This window comes from Manis javanica, chromosome 2, assembly GCF_040802235.1.
Source record: "Manis javanica isolate MJ-LG chromosome 2, MJ_LKY, whole genome shotgun sequence".
Classification (NCBI taxonomy): Eukaryota; Metazoa; Chordata; class Mammalia; order Pholidota; family Manidae; genus Manis; species Manis javanica.
Window position 1 is genome coordinate 190,495,090 of NC_133157.1, and position 19,969 is coordinate 190,515,058.

Below are 19,969 nucleotides of genomic sequence, written 5' to 3' on the forward strand. Positions count from 1 at the left end.
TTTTGCTAAAATCTGTGCTTTGGTTCTTCCATGACCTGAACTACAAATTTCTAATTTCCAGAAGAAATAACAAAGAATATGCAAATTATAACAGTTTAAATCATTCTGACCCTATTAACTACATGTAGCTTTTGTTTTGTTTTGTTTTCAGTAACTAGATCTGTGTTCCTTCTAGTTTTCATTTGTTCTGGAACCAAAGTCGTTTAACTTATGTTTTACCTAAGGTATTATTAAGGAGTACTTTAGTCCACTAGCCTGTTAAACAAAGTTTTGCCTTCTCTGTTGCTTACTGCAATGGGTGGTGTTCCACCTTCCCCCTGCCAGAAGAAAAAAAAATGTATTGGAATCTTAACCCCCAATATCTCAGAATATTACCTTATTTGGAGATCAAATCTTTATACAGATAATCAAGTTAAAATGAGGGCATTACTATGGGCCTCTATGCAATATGTCAAGTGTCTTTATAAAGAGGGAGAATTGGGAAACAGAGGTGCATGCTTAGGGTGAATGTCATGTGCAGGCTGGAGTTAACGCTGATGCAAGCCCAGGAAGTACCAGAAGCTACCAGAAAGGGAGAAAGGCCTGCAACAAATTTTAACTTAGAGCATCCAGAGGGATCATGACCCTGCTGACACTTTGATATCGGATTTCTAGCCTCCAGGACAATAAACCAATAAATTTCTAGTCACTCAATATGTGCTCCTTTACTAGAGCAGCCCTAGCAAAGTCATATGCTTGCTCTCTGATCTTCTTGCCCATTTTATCTCTTCATGTCCCCTGCTGTGTTCCCTAACTTTCCCAGTTCTTTGCCTTTTTTCTTTGCTATTCCTTTATCATGGACTGCCCTTCTCTCATATCCATATATAAAAATGTACCTTTCACTTTAAGTCTTGTTGCTCAAATGCCAGATTGTTTATGAAAATTTCATAAATAATAAATCTCATAAATTAGAGGTACTTCCTCCGTGATGTCCCATTTTGAGGTCCTTAGTTCAGTCCCAAAGGGCTGGCAGGATATTGTCTTTCCAACACAATAATGTACAGGGCCCATGTGTTCTGGAAGGCTTGTTAAATAAGTTATTGGAAGAAATTCACAATGAAACTGATATACACAGGTGCAGTGCTCTGGGGCAGGTGGTAAGAAGTCCAAGATTATAGGGAGATGAATGATGGGTGAGAAAATTCTCCCTGTGTAGCCCAAGTTCGGTTAGCCTCTGGGCATTCTCCCAACGGCCCTAGGAAAATTTCTTCTTTATTCCACTTATCCTGGCTCTGCCCAGGCAGAAAAACCACTACGAAAATGTTTTCCTATATTTTTTTCTAGTTCACTTTTCTTTTATTACTGAGACTTTAATATGAAATTTATTCAGGGATGCAGTGTAACTTAATTTATTTTCTACAAGTCAATTTTTTCCATCTCCATTAGGATAGAATGACCCATTTCATATTCATTGTGTGATGAATTTTTTATCATACATTAAAACTTTATATTTGCCAGGAGCATATTCTTCTATTGATTGATTCTAGGGTTAACTTTATATTAATTATTATAACTCCATAATAAATTTGAATATTGTGCAAGGCACATCCCTTTCATTACCTGTTTATAAACACATATTACCTAGATGCTTACTTCTCCCAGTACATTTAATTATATTTTTATCTTTGAGCTTAATCTAAAAATTTATTACAGAAAAATGGTATCTAGATAGTATTTGACATTGTCATCCTTTAACATAAATTTTCATCCTATAACAAAATTTTGTAGTTTTATTTACACTTAATATATTTCTTATTGAGATCATTTATAGTTACCTGTATTTTATTATTATTATATTTTTTAGTATCCTTTGATCTCTTCTTTGACCTATTGGTTGTTCAGTAGCATGTTGTTTAATCTCCACATACTTGTACATATTTTATTTTTGTTCTTGGAATTGGTTTCTAGTTTCATACCATTGTGGTCAGAAAAGATAGGATTTCAGTCGTCTTCAATTTATTAAGACTTGTTTTATGGCCTAACATATGATTTATCCTGGAGAATATTCCATATGTGCTTGAGAAGAATGTGCATTACATTGCTTTTGGATGGGATGTTCTGTATAGGTCTGTTAAGCTGATCTGTTCTAATATGCCATTTAAGACCAATATTTTCTTATTGATTTTCTGTCTAGATGATCTATCAGTTAGTGAAAGAGGGGATATTATGTTCTCCTATTATTGTATTGCTTCTTCTCCCTTTAGGTCTATCAAAATTTGCTTTATAAATTTAGGTGCTCCTATATTGAGTGTGTAAATATTTACAAATGTTACATTCTTTTGTTGGACTGACCTCTGTCATTATATAATGACCCTCATTGTGTCTTATTACAGTCTTTGTCTTAAAGTCTATTTTGTTTGCCCGAAGTATTACTGTTTCAGCTTTTTTTCTTGTTTCCCGTTGTACGGAATATTTTTTCTATCCCTTCACTTTCAGTCTCTGTGTGTCTGTATCTGAAGTGTGTCTCTTGTAGGCACAGATGGGTTTGTTTTTTATCTATTTAGCTATTCTATGTCCTTTGGTTGCAAAATTTATCCCATTTACCTTTAATAATTATTGATATGTATGTACGTAATGCCAATTTGCTAATTAATTTCTGGCTCTTTAGTAGTTCTATGTTCTTCTCTTTCTCTGTTCCTTTTGATTCAATATGTTCTAAAGTCTTATGCTTAGATTTTTTAATCTTTTATGTATCTACTATAGGTTTTTGCCTTGTGGTTATCATGGGGCTTACATAAAACAACTTACACCTGTAAGAGTCTATTTTAAATTAACAACTTAAGTTTGCATACATTCTAAAGCTCTACATATTTGCCCCTTACACACACACTTTATGTTTTTGATATCACATATAGAGTTCTAAGATAACTCTATGAGGAACTTTTTGAAACATTGGAAAATGGTTTTTGAAAACAGCTGCATTTTTTTTCATTCCATCAGCAATTCATGAATATTTTCTATGCCTACACTTACTTTTTGGCCTTTTTTATTATAGCTATTCTGGTCAGTGGGAAATGGTATCTCATTGTGGTTTTTGGCTTGCTTTTTCCTAATAATTATTAGCCTTTTGTATATCCTCTTGGGAGAAATATCTAGTCAATTTCTTTACACACATTTTAATTGTGTTGTCTTTTGTTGTTGAATTGTAAGACTTCTTGTCAGTCTGGATACCTTTCATTTCTCCTTGTCTAATTGCTCTGACTATAGCCTCCAGTAGTACAGTGTTACATATCAGTGACAAGGGCTGATATCTTTGTCTTGCTCTTAATTTTAGGAGGAAAGTTTTCAATCTTTCACCTTTAAGTATGATATTAGCTGTGAATTTTTCATAGATGCTCTTTATCTGGTTGAGGAAGTTCCCTTCTATTTCTAGTTTGTTGAGTGTTCTTATAATAAAGAATGTTGGATTTGTCAAATGCCCTTTCTGCATCTTTTGTGATGATCATGTGTTTCTTATCATTTATTCTATTACTATGGTGTATTACACTCTTGATTTTCAGATATTGAACCAACCTTGTATTCCTGGAATGAATCCCCCTTGGTCATGATGTATATGTTTTACATATTGCTAGATTTGTTTTTCTAGTATTTATTGGGGATTTTTGTATTTACATTCATAAAGAATATTGGTCATACTTTTAATTTCTTGTAATATGTCTGACTTGGGGATCAGTCTAATATATTGGCCTCAGAATGACTTGAGAAGTTTTCCTTTCAATTGTACTTTTTAGAAGAGTTTGAGAAGGTTAATGCTAATTTTTCCTTTAACATTCAGTAGAATTCATGGTTTTCTTTTAAGTAAGATGGGAGAAAGGAGTTACAAAAAATACATTTATACTGTCCTTAACATTTACCTATGTACTAACTTTTGTCTGTGCTCTTTATTTCTTCATGTGGATTTGTTACTATCTAGTGTTTTTTTATGCTTGAAGAACTCCTTTTTTAGTATATCTTTTACAAACGGTCTGCTATTGACAGATTTTTTTGTTCTTATTTATCTGGTAATGTCTTAATTTCTTCTTCACTTTTGAAAGATGGTTTTGCTCAATAAAGAATCACTTGCTGACAATCTATTTCTTTTAGCAGTTTGAGTATATTACTCTAATCCATTATAGCCTACATAGTTTCAGAAAGAAATAAGCTGTTAATACTATTGAGATTCCCTGTACATCATGAGTTCCTTCACTCTTGTTGCTTTCAAGATTCTTTTTTATAGTGGTAAAAAGTCTACCCTCTTGGCACACTTTTAAGTGTAAAGTACAGTTTTGTTATCTACAGGCAAAATGTTATATAGCAGATCTTTAGAACATACTCATCTTGCATAAAAGAAAAATTTTACCTGTTAATTAACAACTCCCCATTCTACCCTCCCTCTAAACACTGTCAACTACAATTTTATTGTTTTCTTCCATGAATTTGACTACTTTACTTACCTCATATAAGTAGAATCATGCAGTATTTGTCCTTTTGTAACTGGCTTACTTCACTTAGCATAATGTCCTCCAGGTTCATTTCTTTCATGCAGATTTCAGAATTTCCTTTTTTAAGGCTAAATAACATTCCATTGTGTGTGTGCATGTATGTGTATATACATATATATTTATATATACTTCTCAAAATCCATTCATTGGTCAATGACCATTCAGGTTATTTCTACATCTTGGCTATTGTGATTTGTGGGGCAATAAACAGAGAAATGCAATCTTTTCAAGACATGATTTAAATTTTTTTTGTCTAAATACCCAGACATGGAATTGCTAGGTCAGAGAGTAGTTCTGGTGTTAATTTTTTTAGGTACTCTCATACTGTTTTCTACAGTGGCTGTACCATTTTGCATTCTCTTAACAGTATAGAAGGGTTCCAGTTTCTCTACAACCTCTCCAACACTTATCTTTTGATGTTTTAATAATGGCAAACCTATCAAATGTGATATATCTCATAGTGGTATTTATATACATTTCCCTGTTGATTAGTATATTCATGTCATGCTCTTTTTACAGGGATAGATATAGGCAAAGATAATTGCCAGCAATTCTCCTACTCCTGTATGTGCATGCCATTCCTCCATCCAGTGTGGAAGTCATTTTCCCTCCTTTTGAATCTGAGATTAACTTGGTCAGCTTGCTTTAACCAATAAAATGTAACAGAAGAAATGTAAAACCATCTCAGGTCTGGCCCTTAAGAGTCCTGGCAGCTTTTGCACTCACTCTCTTGGAGCCTGAGGTAACAGCTAAAGAGTCTGCATTTCTAGCTAGAGACTGAGGTCTGGCTCCCATGAAGCACCATGTTAATAAGATCCAGTTGGAAATTCCAGCCCCAAGTGGAACAGAACAACCACCCAGATCATCTAACCAAGCCATAGAATCATGAGAGACTATAATCACCAAATTTCACTTCTTAACACATCAAAATTACAAGCTTACTTTCATATCTGAGTATACCTAAAACTCCTTTCAAGATCTGCCTGTGAGCAAGGGTGGAGGGTCTTTTGACACTGAAGGAAGATGAAGTGTCCCTATACTCATCAGGGATGGGTGGACCTTATCAAAAGTTAGCAAAATCCAGAGGTATTTGAAAAGAGAGTTTTAAGAAAATACATTTGAAAAGAGCTCAAATGTACATTTGAAAAGAAGATAGGTCATGGTATTTGTTCAGAAAAATCAAAGGAAGTATGACACTGGAGATCCATAAAGGGATCATGATGTCTGTTCAAGTAATACACTGAATATCATTTTTGTCCAAGTTTTAAATATATGACATGAGGGCTCTTTTTTTGGCTTCTGTTGGGCTGATTTCCTCCAAATAGTTGCATATCAAGAATCCTTCTTTATCTTTGGTTTTCAAATGTTTGAGCATCATATGTCTAGGTATGAATGTCTTTGAGTTTATCATACTTGAAGTTTGTTGAGCTTCTTGGATATGTAGATTAGTGTTTATCATCAAGTTCAGCCATTATTTTTTAAAATATTTGTTCTGCCCCTTCCTCTCTCTCTTTCCATTTTGTGTATGTTGGAATATTCAATGACATCCCCCAGGTCTGAGGCTGTGTTCATGTATTCTTCATTCTTTTTTCTCTCTGTTCCTCAGTTCTGTTCCTTGAACTAATTTCAAATTCACTGATTCTTTCTTCTTCCAGCTCAAATTTCCTTTTGGATCCCATTAGTGAAATTTTCATTTCAGATGAAATTACTTCTCAACTCCAGAATTTCTCTAGTTCTTTTTTATAAGCTATTCTCTATTGATAATCTCTACTTGGTGAGATACTGTTTTCATACTTTCCTTTAGTTCTTTAGACATGATTTCCTTTAGTTCTTGCAACAAATTTCAAATATCTACTTAAATCTGTCTAGTAAGTATAACATCTGTGTTTCTGTAATAGGAGCAAATTCCAATGATTGCTTTTTTCCCTGTGCAGGGAACATACTTCCTTGTTTGTCTGCATGTCCCTTAATTTTTTGTTGAAAACTGGACATTTTGAATAATGTGGCAACTTTGAAAATCCTATCTCCCTCTTCCCTACATTTTGCTGTTTTTATTATCTGTTTTAAAATCTATGTTTTTTGTTGTATGAAGCCATGGAAGTATAATCTGTTTAATGGTCAGATAATGATTGGAGAATGATTTCCTTAAATCCCTGGAACCAATAAGTCTCCCAGTCTTTGCTAAGGGGCTGTGTATGTTGGTGCAAACTTTTCATATTCAGCCAGGCAGTTTATCACTCTTCCTTGACCTTTCACTTCCTTGAAGTTAAGGTCAGCCAGAGGTGGGTGTGAAGGAATTTCTCAAGTTTTTCCTGAGCATGTGCACAGACCTAAGTATAAACAATCCCTTCACATGTATGTGGCCATCTAGATTTCCAGGAGGTACTGGAACTTTTCAAAGCTCCTTAGGGTAATCCACTTCTCCCACATTTCCTTTCAAGTTTTTTGGTCACCTTGTGGTTTGCCCTAGCCATTATTGCTATCTTAGGCAGCTGAGATATTAAACAGTTGCAGATGAATATCTTTGATAAGCACCTGCAGGGAAGAAGCTATTTGCATTGGGAAACTTGAGTCTGGTGAAATAAAGACAAGCCATGTGAGTGGAGCTTTGGAGAAACTCCAACTCTATGCTGCCGCCTCCAGTGGCTGCTAAGCTTCTGGTTTTCCTGTGATTGTGGGATTGTTGGGGTATCATGGAGCTGAAAAGAGGGGTATGGAAACTGGCCAAGTTCAAATGCTGCAAAGGTCATTTAGCTCTTACTGAGATTCAGCTGTTTTTCTTGAATAAATGCTCCCCAGATTGTTTTAAAACTAGTTAATTTCCAGAGTTCTAAAAATGTTGATTTGACCTCCTTTGCCAGTGTTTGTTACTTTGACAGAGGAGAGAATTTTAGGTGATCTTTAGTTCAGAAGTTCCATCGACATCACTAATTCATTGAATGATATTTGATGTAGAATTGTACTTGGATAACACTAGGTGATTATAGTGCATGATTAAAAAGTACACTGTTGGATTTTTGAAGGCTACCTTTTATTTGGGATTTTTGTACCCAGATGCGTTAAGTACAATTATGTCATGCTTTTTTATTTTTTGTCATCTGATTTTGGAATCCTGATTATATTTGTCCTGAATGATATTCAAACTAAGTAACATTCAGAATGACGATGAATGTTCACTGATTAATCATATTGGGGCATCAGCCCATGAGAATGCAAATAAGTATTAAATTTTATAGGTGAAAATTGGTTAGTTATTACTTCTCCATATAAATTTAGCTGGGCAGCATTTTCTGTTTTCTTGCCAAGGATGTGGAATAATGCAAATCTCAATTTCACTATTGCTGGAAATATAATTAGTACTATTGATTTAAAAAGCAAACTGACAATATCTATTTAAAGTGATGATATGTAACTATAACCCAGAAATTTTACTTTTAGATATTTTTCCTGGAGCCACTATTATTCATGGATGTAAGATGATGTGTTTAAAGACGCTTACACAAGCATTATTTGAAATGGAGAAAATAGGAGACTGGGTAAATGGACAAGTAAAAACAAAAGAACTGGTAGTACATGTTTCAACAAGGATAAGTAACAGAAACAAGAGTTAAGAAACCAAGTTATAGAATGACTCATATTCTATGATAACATATATTTAAATTTTATATATACATATATATAAATATATGTATATATATTTATTTTTATATATGCATATATATATATATATGCATATGTAGGATTAGTTATATAAATCTGGGATAAGAAGAATGCATAGCACCTTTACTGAGGAGATGGGAGGGGATTGGATTTCAGACCCATCAATTGGACTACAAGTATATTTAATATTTGGTTTTCTAAAAAAATAACCTAAAGAAAATATGGTATAATGTTAGTATTTATTACATCTTGGCTTGGGCACATAGGTTTTCATTATATTAGTCTAATTTCCCACATGTCTGAAATATTTTAGAAGAAAAATATTTTTAAACATCTTAGCAGGGTAGAACAATGTGCTGACAATAACAAGATAAAATTCAGGAGAGATGAATAAAAAAAATCCTAACCTCAAATCAAATAAAAACCCCACCAATTGCATGTGTACACAGTAGGGGGGCATGTGGGTTAAAAGATTTTGTTTAAGTATCTATTATTTGATTTGACTATGATTTCATGTGTCAATACTACTGAGGCCTGCTGAACAGTATGGGTGAAATATCTAAAACAGAAAAATGATAGTACTCTTAGACTTTGCTTCAGTCAAAAACTTATATTGCTCAGTTTTATAGAAACTGGAAGCTGTTTAGAGAACATGACCAGAATGGTGAGCTGTGCCACGTGAAGCGCCGTGTGTGGCCAATGCTTGAGGGAGAGAAGACAAAGTTCAGGAGGGGCACGATACCCTCCTTAGTGCTGTGGCCAGAGGGAAGGACAAGAACCAGGAACCAATGAATTGTTAGGAGATGGTTAATCTCCTAACATTAAAAAAAAAAATGTTTTCTTTTGCCTCAACATAAAGAGCTTTCCAATGGGACTGACCAAATATGGCATGGTCTTCCTCAGAAAGAGGCAGATTCCTCGTCGCAAAATTGTTTAAGTCAAGTGTACCTGATGATTTGGTTGTAAATTGTTGGCCGTTGGCTAGACTAGAACAGTGATTCCAGAATTCTGGGCCTCATGGACTAATGAATTTCAAATGAAAAACTGGAAATGAGTTTCCAACCTAATTATGTTGCTACGGAATGGTGCTTATTCACACCATTATTTTAACTCCAAAATAAATGAAGTAAATAACCTCAGAATATTATTTTCCCTTCTCAAGAAAAGAATGTTGACCACTTTGCACAGATATTTAAAAAAATTAAAACAATTAAATATATCTTATTTTTTGTTATATGGTAAATAAGCATTTTCTTGATTAAATATATCACTTCATAATATATGATTATGTGTATGAATTCCTGAAGTAGATTCAAATTCCAAGCTATTCTTGAAATTTATTTTTGTTTATGCTTATTGTCAAGCATACTGCTTGGCCTAGAGATGGAAGCAAATTCCAATGTCATTTTACTTAATTTAGACTATTCCAGGTGGGCTGGGAAAAGCCAAAGAACAAGAGCTCATATAGCTCTAGCCTCCCTTTTGTGACTTCCTTTTAGGCCCCTGCAGGTCAGGATCTGAGAGGCAGGCCTGCTAGCAGACAGGAGCAGGGCTGTGGGCTCCAAGTAATTGCCTACAAGGAGGATTTCTCAGCTCAGAAATAGCGGGAGAAGCCCCACCAAATGGCTGCTTAAAATGAGGACCTCCAAGGTCAAAAATCAATGAAATGACCATGCTTCCTCACAAATTGGGCTGAACCAGGGGATATTGCTCTATACCAACATTCTTGATATTTTGGGCCATAATGCCCTCCTGTCAGGGGCTGGCCATACACTGTAGGATGTTTTGCTTAATTCCAGGCTTCTACTCATTAGATGCCAGTAGCAGTTCCCCACCTGCAGTTGTGACCATCAGAAATGTCCCTGGACATGCCAAATTGGGGCAAATTACTCCCAGTTGAGATCCATTTGTTTAGATCTTTAGTCTCTTCCAAGCCTGAAAAGGTTAGGATCAGTCTTCCTGAACTGCTCAAATAAAAGAATTTCTAGTAGGATGGCTCACTTTTTTTTTTTTTTATCACCTTTAAGCACAAATGAAGATCAGGAAGGGGGATGAGGGTGGGCAGCTTCACAGGCTCTCTCCTGTTTGGTCAGGGATCTTTCTTGTTTTGGACATGGATAAAAATATCTGGGAACAAGTTTCAGCTGCACTTGAGCTTAGGGAAACTGGTAAACCTTTAAATACCATAGCTGCTCTCTGCAATCATCAGTCTTGATGAAGGCTATGGTTCTTTTATTATGCTGTTTCTTTTTTTTAAAGAAATTACCTCAAAGTATTTATAAAATATTTGTAAAGTTTTGTAGTCTGAGCATTATATTTCTATCATCCTTCAAAAACCATCAAAAGTTAACTTCATAATTTGGGGAAAATCCCAACTTGTGTAGGCAATGTTCTAACACATATATATATGGCTTCTTTTATTCTAGGTTTGGCTTTCTGCCTGGATCAAAAGTAAGAACTGATCTGTACTTGCCTCTGAGAAAGGGATTTGTGACCTCTCTTTTTGTTTTTCAGTGCTGTTTTATAGAAATCTGCAACCACCACTACTCAAACGTAAGTAGTCACTTTTGTTAATCCTAATGGAAAATTAAAATTTGTACAGAGACTAAAACTATGCCTGCAAGACACCATTGGGACTTGTGAAAACAGCAAAAGGTATGAAGTATTATACCAATTAAATGAATATTTTCAGGGATTTGTTTATACAGAGTAAGACAAAATTTTAAAAAGCAGACAGAGATTGCATGATTTGCATGAAGATACTTACTAATTGGTGCTGGAATTAGATCATATAAATTTCATACAGGCTAAAATCCATCCCTGTTCCTTGTTAGAGTTGAACATGGTATCTAGATCTTACGCTTTCCAGAATGTTGACTTTTTTTTGTGCAAACCATTTATTCTAACAGGAGAAAGAAATCTAAGGCACCAGTTATGGTAACTGAATGTTCACTGGTCCACTATGGAGAAGTAGCTCAAAGGAGGCAGAGTTAGTAGCCCAGCAGTTACAGGATCTCCTAAACCCATGGGTTGGAAATCATGAACTGCTTAGAAAAATGGTATAATATGATAGAATCAGAGTGGTGTTTTTTTTTTGCTTATAGGTTTTGTCTTGTTTCTGATACAGATATTGCCAGAGGCAAAAATAAAAATAAGCAAACAATTGGTAACCTTTAGTATTTGCGACCTCCCCTGTGGTCTGATTACTGGGGTCATTTACCTGTTGGGGTACCTGAGAATGAGGAATGCCTTTTTAGAAAGGTCATTGTCACCACCTGAGTTTTGGGTTGACCAGAGCTCTACTATGTATTTTCTTACACCCTTTTCCTAGAAAAGTAAATGTTTATAATCTTATCTCTTGATTTTTGCTCATACTTTTCCATCAACAACTTGAATATGTATTCATATTCAAGTCTCACTTTTTGTATTGCTTCCAGTTGTAAATTTACCAGTATACCTTATGCATATGTCTTTGTTTTATTTTCTTATTTCTCTTTTTTTCTAAGTTCTTTTCAGATGATGAACATTTAATGATCATCATTTATGCCTCTAATATATCTGTATTTAAGATGAATGCTCTTCTATAGAAATTTACTGTTGAGTCCAGGAAGGTTATTTCTGTGACACAGAAGTTGCCTTTTGCTAAATATGAAAGCTTTTTATTACATTCCTATAAATATATGCAAATTTCATTTTCATAATAACCATACTATTTTATGGTTTATTATATGCTTTTCATTATATTTTTTCTTAGATTCTTCTTACATGAGGATAGAAAACTTTTCTGCCCTGAAACCCCATGTCCCCTTTAGAGCAAATATTTCTTCAGTGTAGAGGTTACTGGTAGGCCCACCCAGTATCAGTGATACTAGTCCCAGGACTGCTTGAATATCTGAGAGCTCAGTGGGAGCAAGGCAGTAAGAGAAAGATTGATAGAAATTAAAAAAGGAAGACAGGACAGCGTAGAGCAATGATCCTAATCAGTGTACAACTATGTCTGCAAAAGTAAGATGGAAAGAAATGAATTCTTTTCATTGTGATACTGGGGGAGGTTCAAGGAAGTAAAAAGTATAAATGAAAAAAGCATACAACTAAGATAGTCAGGGCTTATTAGCATCTGATAAAGTTATAATAAAGACTTCTCTACAGAGTCAGCCCCTTGTACACTAATTGGCCCAACCTCACACCATAAGGATTGGTAAAAGAACAGATTGCCAGCTTCTTATACAAACTACTTAATAATATTTTATTTTAGTATTAGTTTTATGTAAAATGTCCTTGTCTGTATTTCATATACTCCCAGGAGTGTTACAAAAATAACTTATGGCAAATTAGTTGAAGTCTATGACATAATGTCCACAGAAATTCGTCTAAGATGGCACTGACATGGGTCTCACATGGAGAATTGCTCATTGATGGTTAGCCGTTCCAGGCTTCTGTATAACCTATTTTACATGTACTTCTACAGCACCTGGACATGGTACCTGTTTTGTTTACCACTGAACAGTGCATAGCACATAGTAGGCATACAATAAATATTGTTGAAGAAAATTGGTATTCAGAGATCTTAAGTATCTCATTCCAGATTATACAGCTAAAACTAGCAAGCATCAAAACAAAAATTCCAATCTAGGTCTCTCTGGCTCTAATGCAAGCCTCTCTTTTTCTTATATTCATTCAAGCATAATATAATGTAGTTACTGCACCCTTTTTTTACCATTCTTAGCAAGGCAAATTAAGGGGTATGTCAAATAATACACAAAAATCTAATAGAAGACTTTTATTACCTGATTTTGACTATTATTCTATTTCAATTGTTGTCAGTTCTATAATTCTACATACCTTCTGGGACTCCACAAGTTTCTTTAATGTTTTAAGGAGTAAAATTTCTGGGTTATAGGTGAATTCATGTTTAGATTAACAGAATGATTGCTTTCCAAATTTGATGTTCCAAATTACACACCCCCCAGAGCTGCACATATTTTTCATCACTCTACTGTCCTTGCCAACAATAGATATTATACAAATTTTTAGTTCAATGTAATACAAATAACATGATATCTCATTTTGATCTTAATTTGCACTTCTATGAATACTAATGAGGCCAAGCCTTTAGTATTTCCTCTCATTTGAAATGCTGTTTGGTCATTTATTAGTCTCTTCTTATGTTTTTTTTTTTTTGGAAGTGGGGAAGATGTTCATCTTTTTCTGGTTGCTTTATAAGAGTTATTATAATTAACGGGGAGTAATCTTTTGTCAAATTTGTACATTTTAAATAGTTTGTAGTTAGTATTCCCATTTGCTTTATGATGTCTTTTTATAAAAAGAGGTTCTTGCTATTAATGAGTTTAGCATCTTCATTTAAGGTTAACATTTTCCTTGAGATCATAAAAGTTATTGTCTATAATTTCTTTTAAACATTTTAGAAGTTTTACTTTGAAATTAAATTTTTAATCTACCTGGAATCTATGTATATGTATTACATAAGCAAATAATAAATATTGTTTTTTCACATAATTAGCTCAGCTCCTTTCTCCAGTGCTCCCATTAATATCTTTATTGTTATCAAGTTCTATTATGCATCCATCTGTTTCTTGGCCCTCTTGTTCACTGAATGTTCTATTCCAATGGCCAACTGGTCTGTTCTTGAGTTATTATCACACTGTGTTCACTGATACAACTTTGTAAAAAAGCTTTATACTTGGTAGCACATTTTTGCCCACCTACTTTCTTCAGTTACTGTTTACCCACTATTGGACCTTTGCTACTTCAAGTAAGTTTTGGAATTAACTTGTCAAGTTCCTCAGAAAAAATAAACCTGTTAAATTTTGATAAAGTCTGCAGTGAAATTTAAGGAAAACTGACATTTTTATGAGATTGAGGTATACCATCTAGGGACAAGGTATATAGTTCTCTATATTTATGTTTTAAAAATAGCTTTCAATAAAATTTAAGAAGTTCTTCCCTAGCTTTTTGTGCATCATCTTTTAAAATACCTATTTCATTGTAACTATGAATAACATATTTTAAATTTTGCTTTGTAGATTTATAGATGGTATATATTAACACATTGGTATTTTATTTTTTACTGAAGTATAGTTGATATATGATACATTGTTTCAAGTACACAGCATAGTGATTTGACAGTTATATGCATTATTTAATGTTCACCCCAACTAATGTAGTTACTATCTGTCAACATACAAAGATGTGTTGGAGCTATTGACTATGTTCTCTATGCTTTACTTTCATCTCTGTGACTAATTTATATTATGATTGAGATTTTGTGCCTCTTCACCTTTTTCACCCACACCAACCCCTTCCCCATGGTAACCACCAGTCACTCAGTGTCTATGAGTCTATTGCTGTTTTGTTCATTGTTTTGTTTTCAGGTTCCACATGTAAGTGAAATCATATGGTATTTGTCTTTCTATGCCTGGATCATTTAATTTTGTGTAACACCCCTAGTTCCATCCATGTTGTTGCAAATGGCAGGATTTCTTTCTTCTGTATGACTGAATAATATTCCATTGTGTATATGTACCATATCTTTATCCATTCATCTATTGATGGGCATTCTGGTTGCTTCCATATCTTGGCTACTGTAAATAATGTAGCAGTAAACATAGGAGTGCCTCTATCTTTTTGAATCAGAGATTTTCTTTTCTTTGGGTAAATTCCTAGAAATGAAATTACCAGATATTGGTATTTCTATTTTTAGTTTTTTAAGGAAACTCCATACTGCTTTCCACAGTAGCTGTACAAACTTACATTCCCACCAACAATGTAAGAGGGTTTCCTTTACTTTACATCTTCACCAACACTTATTTCTTATCTTTTCAAAAGTGGACATTTTGACTGGTATGAGTTGGTATCTCATTATGGTTTTGATTTGCATTTCCCTGATGATTAGTGATGTAGAGCATCTTTTCATGTGCCCATTGGCCATCTGTATAACTTCTGTGGAAGAACACCTTTTCAGGTTCTTTGTGCATTTTTTTTTTTTTGAGAGGGCATCTCTCATATTTATTGATCAAATGGTTGTTAACAACAATAAAATTCTATATAGAGGAGTCAATGCTCAATGCACAATCATTAATCCACCCCCAGCCTAATTATCATCAGTCTCCAGCATAACGAACAAGTTCTTACATGGTGAACGAATTCTTACATAGTGAATAAGTTTCTTACATGGTGAACAGTACAAGGGCAGTCATCACAAAAACTTTCGGTTTTGATCACTCATTATGAACTATAAACAATCTGGTCAAATATGAATATTCATTTGATTTTTTTTTTTTTGAGAGGGCATCTCATATTTATTGATCAAATGGTTGTTAACAACAATAAAATTCAGTATAGGGGGGTCAACGCTCAATGTACAATCATTAATCCATCTCAAGCCTAATTCTCGTCAGTCTCCAATCTTCTGAAGCATAACGAACAAGTTCTTACATGGTGAATGAATTCTTACATAGTGAATAAATTCTTACATGGTGAACAGTACAAGGGCATTCATCACAGAAACTTTCGGTTTTGATCATGCATTATGACCTATAAACAATCAGGTCAAATATGAATATTCGTTTGATTTTTGTACTTGATTTATATGTTGATCCCACATTTCTCCTATTATTATTATTATTTTTATTTTTAATAAAATGCTGAAGTGGTAGGTAGATGCAAGATAAAGGTAGAAAACATAGTTTAGTGTTGTAAGAGGGCAAATGTAGATGATCAGATGATCAGGTGTGTGCCTATGGACTAAGTATTAATCCAGGCTAGACAAGGGCAGCAAGACATCCACGGATGCAGAAGATTTCTCTCAAAGCAGGGGGGGTGAGGTTCTGAGCCTCACCTCTGTTGATCCCCAAATTCTCACCTGATGGCCCCCCTGCGACTGTGCCTGTCTTAGGTTGTTCCTCCCTTGAGGAATCTTACCCGTCTCTGGCTAACCAGTCATCTTCCGGGACCATACAGGGAAATGTAAAGTTGGTAAGTGAGAGAGAAGCCATATTGTTTGCAAAGGTTAGCTTTTTACTTCTTTGCAGATTTATGCCCTGTGGCTTCTATGCCCAGCACTTGTCTCGAGGTATCTTTACCACCTGGAGGAATTATGATACTCGGTAAATTCGATATGAGGCACGAATTCTATTTAAGGGTTGTAATTAGGAAGGAAGAAGAAAAGCTATAGATGTAGCATATGAAGGAAACATGGGAGGATTGATTATTTCTTTGACATATCTTCTTGTATAGTACCTTAGGTATGTATAGGTTTTAAACTACTAACTAATTTGTCTTTGTGCATTTTTAAATTAGATATTTTGTTTTTTGGTGTTGAGTCATATGAATTCTTTATCTATTTTGGATATTAGCCCCTGATCAGATATATCACTTACAAATATATTCTACTATACTGTAGGCTGCCTTTTTTTATTGGTGGTTTCCTTTGTGGTACAGAATCTTTTAAGTTTGAAGTAGTCCCACTTGTTTATTTTTGCTTTGGTTTCCCTTGCCTGGGAAAATGCAGCCAGAAAAAAAATTGCTGATGTTTATGTTCAAGAAATTTTTGCCTCTGTTTTCTTGTATTATAGTTTTATGGCTTCTTGTCTTATATTTAGGTCTTTAATCCACTTCCAAGTTTACTTTTGTATATGGTGTTAGTAATACAGTTTCATTTTTTTGCATGTAGCTGAGCACCTTTCCTAGTGTCATTTATTAAGGAGACTCTCTTTATTCCATTGTATATTCTTGCCTCCTTTGTCATATATTAATTGACCATATATGTGTGAGTTTATTTCTGGGATTTCTATTCTGTTCCATTGATCTAACACACATTGACTTTTTAATATTCTTATTTTATTCAGGTGCCTTAATAAACACTAATTCTAATATTTTGCTGGTAGATTCTTTGGGTTTCTATATAAGCCATCATCATTTGTTAATAGTGACATTTGAGTTTCTCCCATATTTATAGTAATTTTGTCTTAAAAACTAGAGATAGGACAGCTGGTACAACTGGCTATTATGTCTGAAAAACTAGATGTAGGACCTGTGGTATATTTCATCAGAAATGTACCTTGTGTGACCAAAAAAATCAAATTTTTTACTTAATTTTACTTGCATTTCAATAGTAATTTGTGGCTAATAGTTTATTGGATAGTGTAGATCTAGTGTTCTGTCTTTATTAACACAGACATTAGTTATCATTTTCTTACTATTTACATTATTTCTTTTGAGATTACTGTAAATTTTTAACAATTTTTTGAAACATTTTTTGTTGAATTTCATACCTTATTTCTAGAACCTTCTTCCTCCTTTAAGTACATCATTTATAATATACAGCAGGAAAGGTCTGTTGGTACTGAACAACTCTGTTTTTCTTTTATGTAAATGTCTTTAGTTTGATAATGACCTTGGAAAAGAATTTTTATAACAGAACAATTCTAGGTTGATCATTATTTTTTTCAGCATTTTGAAGATATTGCTCTAAGGACTTTTGACTTACTTTGAAGCTATTGAGAAATATACTGTTGGACTAAATTTTCTTCCTTATTGGCTCTGCTTTTTTCTCTGGCTACCTTTTAGATACTTCCTTTATTTCGTGTTCTGAAATTGTATTATAACATGCTTCACACATAGATTTTTATTTGATTATTCTGTTTGGTACATGTTCTTATACTATTCTTATAGTTTCTGTCTATCATAAGTGCTTGGAAATTCTCTGCCTAATTCTCTTCCATTATTGCCTCTTTTGTGTTTTCTATTATTTTTTGGGGATTACAATTAGATGTATATTTGACATTCTTGTGTTTATTTCCTCTTCAATAACCTCTTAAAAATGTTTTCATGTCCTTCTCTCTTAATATTGCAAATTGTTCAGTTTTTCTAGTTAAGTATCTCTAGCTGTGTCTAATATTATTTAATATAGTCATTAAGCTTTTAATTTTAGTGAATCTATTAAAAATGACCAAGCACATTATTTTAAAAAATGTATAAGTTTCATAAAAGAAAAATAATCTTATATTCCTTACTGATTTTTATTATTTTAAACATTTCTTAAGACATTTTATAACATGATGATTTTACATTTTCCATCAGCTAATTCTACTATCTCCAGGTTTTGGCAATCTAAGTTTGTTTTTTGTTTCTTTTCTTTTTTTTGAGAGGGCACCTCTCATATTTATTGATCAAATGGTTGTTAACAACAATAAAATTCTGTATAGGGGGGTCAATGCTCAATGCACAATCATTAATCCATCTCAAGCCTAATTCTCGACAGTCTCCAATCTTCTGAAGCATAACGAACAAGTTCTTACATGGTGAACGAATTCTTACATAGTGAATAAGTTCTTACGTGGTACATGGTGAACAGTACAAGGGCAGTCATCACAGAAACTTTCGGTTTTGATCACGCATTATGAACTATAAACAATCAGGTCAAATATGAACATTCGTTTTATTTTTATACTTGATTTATATGTGAATCCCACATTTATCCACTTTATTATTATTATTATTATTATTTTTAATAAAATGCTGAAGTGGTAGGTAGATGCAAGAAAACATAGTTTACTGTTGTAAGAGAGCAAATGTAGATGATCAGGTGTGTACTTGTAGACTAAGTGTTAATCCAAGCTAGACAACGGCAATAAAACATCCATGGATGTGGAAGATTTCTCTCAAAACAGCGGGGGGTGAGGTTCTAAGCCTCACCTCTGTTGATCCCCAATTTCTCACCTGATGGCCCCCCGTGACTGTGTCTGCCTTAGGTTGTTCCTCCCTTGAGGAATCTTACCCGTCTCTGGCTAACCAGTCATCTTCCGGGTCCATACAGGGAAATGTAAAGTTGGTAAGTGAGAGAGAAGCAATATTGTTTGAAAAGGATAGCTTTTTACTTCTTTGCAGATTTATGCCTTGTGGCTTCTATGCCCAGCATTTGTCTTGAGGTAAAATTACCACTGGGAAGAATTATGATACTTGGTAAATTTGATATGAGGCACGAATTCTATTTAAGGGTTGTAATTAGGAAGGAAGAAGAAAAGCTATAGAAGTAGCAGATGGAAGAAAACATGGGAAGTTGGTTATTTCTTTGACATATCTTCTTTAGAGAAACTTAAGCATGTATAGGTTTTAAACTACTGATTAAATTGCGCACACACATTAACATAAAGGAATACAGTTACATAACTAAAGCAGATCTATAATTACCAGCCATCTCCAGTGAAGCCAAGAAAACCAGTTAGGCATCCTAGGCATTTGTGAAAATTTATCTATGATATGATGGATATTGTCTAACTGAACTTGAACAGTCTGAGAGAAATCAGACAAGTTAAAACAACCCATTCCTGGGATCTGTTCACATCCCATATGTTTTTTTAACAGTAGATAGTCTGCAGTTGTAAGATGTTGGAGCGCTACAACTTGCACTTCTCCTAATTCTTGTTTGAGTTCCAACAGTATAGATCCAGTCAAATTTGTTGTTTTACTGTATGTACAGGCCAGCTTAGATATCTCCTTCTTCATGCCCATGGCATGTCCAGGAATCGGTGGGATGAATGCAGCTACAACTGTAGCAGTGCCTGGATCTTTGTTGAGGTTTTTTGATGATCATCTTCTGGTATGACTCTTCCAGAGAGTGCTGATGTTGGAAATTCTTCATATCGTATCTTAGTTCATTTTCTGGGTAGCCAAATTAGGCTTTGATCCTCTGTATAAACACAAACAGACCCTTTGCTCACACTTTGATATGCCCTTTATACCATTGTGTAGAACTCATTGGAGGTCAG